At 28.6% G+C, this 6,705-nt stretch overlaps 1 pseudogene; it reads right to left on the minus strand.

Annotated features, from left to right (window-relative positions):
• Nucleotides 1-5,376: 5,376 nt before the first annotated feature.
• Nucleotides 5,377-6,133, minus strand: LOC112799786 (vacuolar protein sorting-associated protein 55 homolog; annotated as a pseudogene).
• Nucleotides 6,134-6,705: the final 572 nt, after the last annotated feature.

Raw genomic sequence — 6,705 nt, forward strand, 5'->3', positions numbered from 1 at the left:
TGACGTGGCACTCATACGTTGAATTTGAGAGTTTATTTGCTTAGGTGTCGTCACTAGAAATTTTTAGAATTATACTTATAAATTATAAATTATTATTTGCTTAGGTTGTTATTTTCAAATTTTAAATTATTTGTTTGGTTGTTTCACTTAGGTTGTTATTTTTTAAATTTTAAATTATTTTACTTAGATAGTTATTTTTTAAATTTTAAGTTATTTTACTTAAGTTGCTGTTTTTTAAATTTTAGTACTATTTTTAAAAATTTGTTGATTTTTTTATCACTATTTTTTAAAAATTTATTGGTAAGTTTTAAATTTAGAATTTTTGAAGATCATGGAGCACCACCAGTTTTGAAATCTGTTTCAACCCAAGGAACAAAGACCACCTTGTCACTATTTACTTTATCTGCAAATTTAATTTAAATTTAAATTAAACTTAATTAAATTTAAAAATTTTAGTTATGAGTCAACTATAAAAATATAAGTTATGAGACATATATAACACCACAATTCAAAGTATATCGATCGCTTTTTTTACATATATCCAAAATCTAAAATTACCCTACTTATTCCAATGGCTGGTATTCACAAAATTGCAGAGATCAATCCTACAATTGACAATTTGTGTATACGTATACGAGTGATACGGTTATGGACACTACCAAGTTACAAAAATTCTCAATTGTCATACTCAATAAATATGGTTTGGCTCAATAAAGACGTGAGTTTCTTACTAATTTTTTATATTATTTTAAATTTATATTATTTATATTTTAAATTTGTTTGTTTATCCCATTTAATTGTTCTTTAATTTTTTTTATCAATTATAGGGAGGAAAAATCCACGCTCCTCAGTTAAAAGAGCTTTTGTGTCTCGATTCGTGAATTTGCTAAGAGAAGGAATATCTTACCAAATAAGATATTTTGGTGTTGGGAAAGAGGTGTGTAGAGATACTTGATCCACTTCTATTGGTAAGTTCCAACCAATATTTATTTCTAAAAATATTAGTGATGATATTTTTAATGGTATTTTTTATATTTTTTATTATTAATATATTATATGATACCCTGCATAGAAAGGAGATCTATTGGATATACCTATGCATAGAAAGGAGATCTATTGGATATTTTTTATATGTTGACTACAGTGCTGGTTTGCTTCCAACTTCAAAAGCATTCTCAATCATTAAAGGGGAGAAAGTAGAAGGTGTTAAGGTATATGTTCAAAAAATGAATTTTTCGTTTGTTTGTTTTCTCAAAGTTAGAGTTTAATTTTATTTAAAAAAATATTATTGAGATAAAATTAAAGGTGATAAGGATGTCTTTAATTTAACATAGTATTTTGTACAGAATTTGTTGCTTGAATTCTCTAATGAAGTTGTGGACAATGATGAATATGAAGTGTTAGAAAATGCTATTACACTTACACCACCCAAGCGACTATCTTCGGAGTCGGAAGATTTGGGGGTGGAAGGAAAAACCTTAACTTACAAGAAGATCAAGATTGAGAATGAAAATTGAGAATTTGGATGTACATGTTTTGGAATCCCTTTTTAGAGTCTATCTAATAGAATAATATCAAACATATGTTTGTTTTAGTAGAAATTTTTTTTTTCTTGAGTTGTTATTTTTATTTTGGTTCTTTTTTATTTTTATGTTTGGAATTTAGAATTTTTTTAAATATAAATTGAAGTTATTTGGTTATTACTTATGGTTTTATTTTTCAATTCGATTCACACCATTGATATTTTGTTAATTTTTGATTTAGTCTTTAATATCATAAAGTTATAAATTTCTCGTATGAATTATTGTTGATACAATTAAGTTAGTTATTAATATTTAATGTGTACTTATTTTTAAAAAAGATCTAATTCTAATTTTTAATTAAAGTATCATGTTTAAAATTTTAAATTTAAATTTAAAATACACTTTTTTTAATTTTTAAATAAGCAAATGAGTTTAAGAATATTTTTTAAAAATTTATATAATTTATAAGCAAATATGCTAATTACAAAAGATTATATTAAAGTAAATAGAATTACCAATCTTATTAAAATATGAGGTTATTTATACTATTAAAAAAATTAATTTAACATTCCCCTATAGTTAATTCTATCTTTAATGTTGTTCCGATCAAATTAAATTAATTTAATATTTTTAAAAAATTTAAATATTTTTTTTAAATTTATGTAATTTATAAGGTTATTAATTTTTAGCTTGTATTTAATTTTATTTATTTTTATCGATAAATAATAGGATTGATACTATTTATGAAGAAACTAAAAAAAATATTTTTAAATTAACAAATTCCTATATTCCTAATGAACAACGAACGTTTAATTAGAAAATTTTATTTAAAAATTTAAAATTTGTACTAGCTAATTAGGAAACTCTTTTAAAATTTGAAATTTGAAATTCTAATACTAATTCCTAATTAAGTGACTTCTTAATCGTTTCGATTTTTAAATTTAATTTTTTTTATTTGTCACATTTATAAATTTTCTCTTTACTCAATTTTTATAGTTATATTTTAGATTGTCTCTGCACAATAGAAGTAATTTCATCTTTTTCTCTTTAAATATTTTTTCTAAATTTACGTAATTCATAAAGTTACTAATTTTTAGATTGTATTTATTTTTATTTATTTTTATTAACAAATAATAGGATTGATATTATTTATGACGAAACTAAAAAATAATAGGATTAAAAAATTTAATTAAATCATGATGCTTTCAGCAGGTAATACATCAATATAAGGACATTTTACAGAGATGATGATAACATGTAGCAACATTACTAACATAACCAGTAACAATAGTAATATAATATAGTTTGCTTTTGAATTTAAGGATACATTAATTTTTTTATAATATAAAATAATTGATGTATTATCTCTAATGATTACAGGGACAAGTACATCTAATTCAAATTTAGATACTAAAAAATTAGAAGAAATGTGCATGACTGAGAAAGGAAGACACCTAAGACAAAGAAAATCATTTTTAAAGGAATTGGCTATAAATCTTTAAAAAAAATTTGAAGAAGTTGAGGATATTATTGAAAACATGACTGTATTAGATATTTCTGTGCAAATTGAATACCCAGTCATATTCGATGTTCGCCTTTTTCAGAATAAGCTAATAGAAGAGGAATTAGCATATGACACAAATGAGTTGACTCAAACAAACTTATATACGAAACAAAAGATGACTCATGAGCAAAGGTTAGTATTCGATGAGATACTCAATGATGTTAATACAAACTCTGGTGATTTTTACTTCGTTTATGAAGATGGTGGGTGTGCTAACACATTTATTTGAAATGGACTTTCTTCTGCTATTCGGTCTAGAGGAAAGATTATTTTAAATGTTGCATCCAGTGGAATTGTGTCTTTACTCCTATCTGGTGGCAGAACAGCTCATTATAGGTTTTTAATACCCATTACAATTAGTGATGAATCTACTTGCAACAATAAACATGGCAGTTTGAAGGCTGAGCTGCTCATCCAAAGTAGTTTAATAATTTAGGACGAAGCTCCAATGCTCAATAAAATGTGATTTGAAGCACTTGATCGGACGCTTAGGGATCTTATGTCAGTTACCGATCAACATAAGACACATCAACTATTTGGTGGTAAGGTTGTTATTCAATGAGGTGATTTCAGACAGATACTTCCGGTGATTCCGAAAGGGAGTAGACACGATATATTGTCATCCGCTATTAACTCATCCCATCTGTGGTCATTTTGTAAGATTCTGAAACTGCATATGAACATGAGGCTTCTAATGTCTCTTCAGATCAAGATAAAGGTAAAATAAAGAGATTTGCTAATTGGATACTCGATGTTGGAAATGAAATTTTTGGTTCTGTTGTTGGTGATGAATCAAAAGTGAAATTTCCAGATGGTCTATTGATTACAACTACTGATGACCCTCTCTCTCTCATTTGGTAGAACTTGCATATCCAAATTTGTTGCAAAACATGTTTGAATACAGGTATTTTCAGAGTAGAGTGATTCTTGCACCCACGCTTGAGAGTGTCGAGAAGGTAAACGATTTCGCAATCGTCTTGACAATTTTTCCAATGATGGAAAAGGAGTATTTGAATTCTGAAACAACATGTCAAGCTGATAAGAATGAAGATATACAAAAAGAGTGGTTCACACTAGAGTTCCTAAATGACATCAAATGTTCGGGACTACCAAATCACAAGTTGACTTTGAAACTAGGAGTCACTGTAATGCTACTGCGAAACATAGACCAAACATCAGGTTTATGCAACGGGACAAGATCAATAGTTAACAAACTTGGTAGCAACATAATTGGAACGACGGTAGTGACCGGTAGAAATATTAGAGATAAAGTGTACATTCCAAGAATAAACTTAATCCCTTCAGATTCAGGGTTGCCATTTAAGTTCTAACGGAGACAATTTTCATTAATAGTATACTTTGCAATGACCATTAACAAGAGTCAGGGTCAATCATTATCACATGAAGGGCTTTACTTGCCAAAATCAGTATTCACCCATGGACAACTTTATGTTGCTTTGTCAAGAGTTAAGAGTCGCAGTGGCCTCAGGGTTTTAATTCTAGACGAAGACGGCAATTCAAAGTTATCAACAACAAATGTCGTGTTCAAAAATTTTTTTAATAATATTTAGGTAAGGATAATATTATTTTCATTTTAATAGCATGTTATGATTTACACTTTTGTCCAAATATTTATTGTAGATGTAACTAATTTATCTATAACTCTGCTTTCAGATTTGAGATGAAATGTGTAACAGGGAGCACAACATCATATGCCAATTGCTTTTCTAATAAAGTTAGTAGGATACTAGATTGTCGATAAATTTTTATTAGCCTTTTGATATAAAGTTTAGTGTAAAATTGACATGCTATTATTACAGTTATATATGTTCTTATTTTTTTATGTTTCCCTCCTTATGGTTCAAAAATATTATAGACTTCAAACTCATCCATTTATATTTTACTTTGAATAAAGGTAAAAACAACATATTCAGTATGTTTATTATATAATGAAGATGATAGTGTTATACTAAACTCGAAAAATTTATTATTATAAAATATTATTTTCGATTTAACATGTCAAATTTAAATATAAACCCGTGCATCGCACGAATTTAACACTAGTACATATACAAAGTACGTCAAGTTCCCGTATGTTTTGGCCGAAAGCTCCCCTACAGTTGCTGAGGTTTGGAAATCATTTTCAGCAACATGGTAATGCCATTCAATTTCAATGGTTTGAATCGGAAAAATGTCTAGGTGAAAGCTTATAAAAGCATGAGAATCAATAGCGCGCACAAAGAATAAATCCATTTTTACACATGGAATTATGCCTAGTAGATTTCCATCTCATATCATAGTGTAGTAGTCATCATCACTCATCCCCATGAAACACAATATGACTAATACAAACACGAAGAAATATGAAAGCTCCATTGCAAAGGCTCCCCAACCAATAACACCAGAATGCTTTAGAATGCTTGGAATGGCAATTCTTCCAATAGTTGAGAATCCAGTCAAGAACTTGGCTAAATTCACCTAGCTACTCCATCATTCATCAGACCACAAAACAAAAAGTTGAATGATTAATAACCTTGGCTCGATATACAATCTTATCTTTTTTTTCTTTTTAAATTGTTTTTCAATTAATGCTTGAATAATAACAGTTTACCTGTTATCAGATTCAGAAAATACAGAAGAACCATTAGACCCCGCAAAGAACAGCAGAGGCATTGGGAGTAGCACATATGTTATAGCTGCAAGAAAACAAAACACCAAATGTAAATAACAAACCAGGAATGTTCAGTCACATTAACATTTCATTCCCTTAAATCTATAAAGAAATAAATACAGAGATGCTTTATCTCACCACTTAGCATCGGCCACCAATTATTATACAAAGCACATGCCTGTCACATAACACAGATGCAACTAGGTAAGCAACAATTACTTCGTTACCAATAAGATGTGATGCATTTATTAACAATGAGAAGAACACGGACCAAAATTTGCAAGACAATTCCCCTAGAGACTAAGATTGCCAAAAAGGCAAGTTTTCCCGTGCTCAGGCAAAAACGCAAATATCCTGGCAAGTCTGCCATCTCCAACTCACCTCATGTTACGCGAAAAAGGGCTGGAGCAAGAAATCTCATTACCATAATGCTATATGGATATTAAATCAGAAGAAAATACCAAATCAAAACCAATTCTAATTTCTAACAAAGTTGTCATAGATAAGATGAAGGTGTAAACCAACCACACTGATATTCAAAAGTTTGGTTTTATTCTATCACAGTGCCTGCTGCATAAGCATAGAGAAAGAAAATCTAATGATTTGAGATCAGCATCAGGCAAGTCCAATGCAATATTAAAACAACAAAAATAGCAGCAGCAGCAGCTATGTAAATTAATGACACAACGAAGAGAACAAAGGCTATATTTTTTATGAGATAGCTAAAATGCAATATGATTTCAAACCTAATTCACCTAATAGACATTACATTGTTTCAATCACAATTTGCCATACAAGATATCACTTCTAGTTATTATTGAACAAGTGAATGACATTTCCACATCTTTTCACAAACAAGCCTTTGCATATCTGAAATGGTTTAAACATATAATAGTACCTAAAAGTCAAAAACCCAATCCCACATATTTTTTACCCTAAAATCAACA

The sequence above is a fragment of the Arachis hypogaea genome, chromosome 5, assembly GCF_003086295.3.
Source record: "Arachis hypogaea cultivar Tifrunner chromosome 5, arahy.Tifrunner.gnm2.J5K5, whole genome shotgun sequence".
Lineage (NCBI taxonomy): Eukaryota > Viridiplantae > Streptophyta > Magnoliopsida > Fabales > Fabaceae > Arachis > Arachis hypogaea.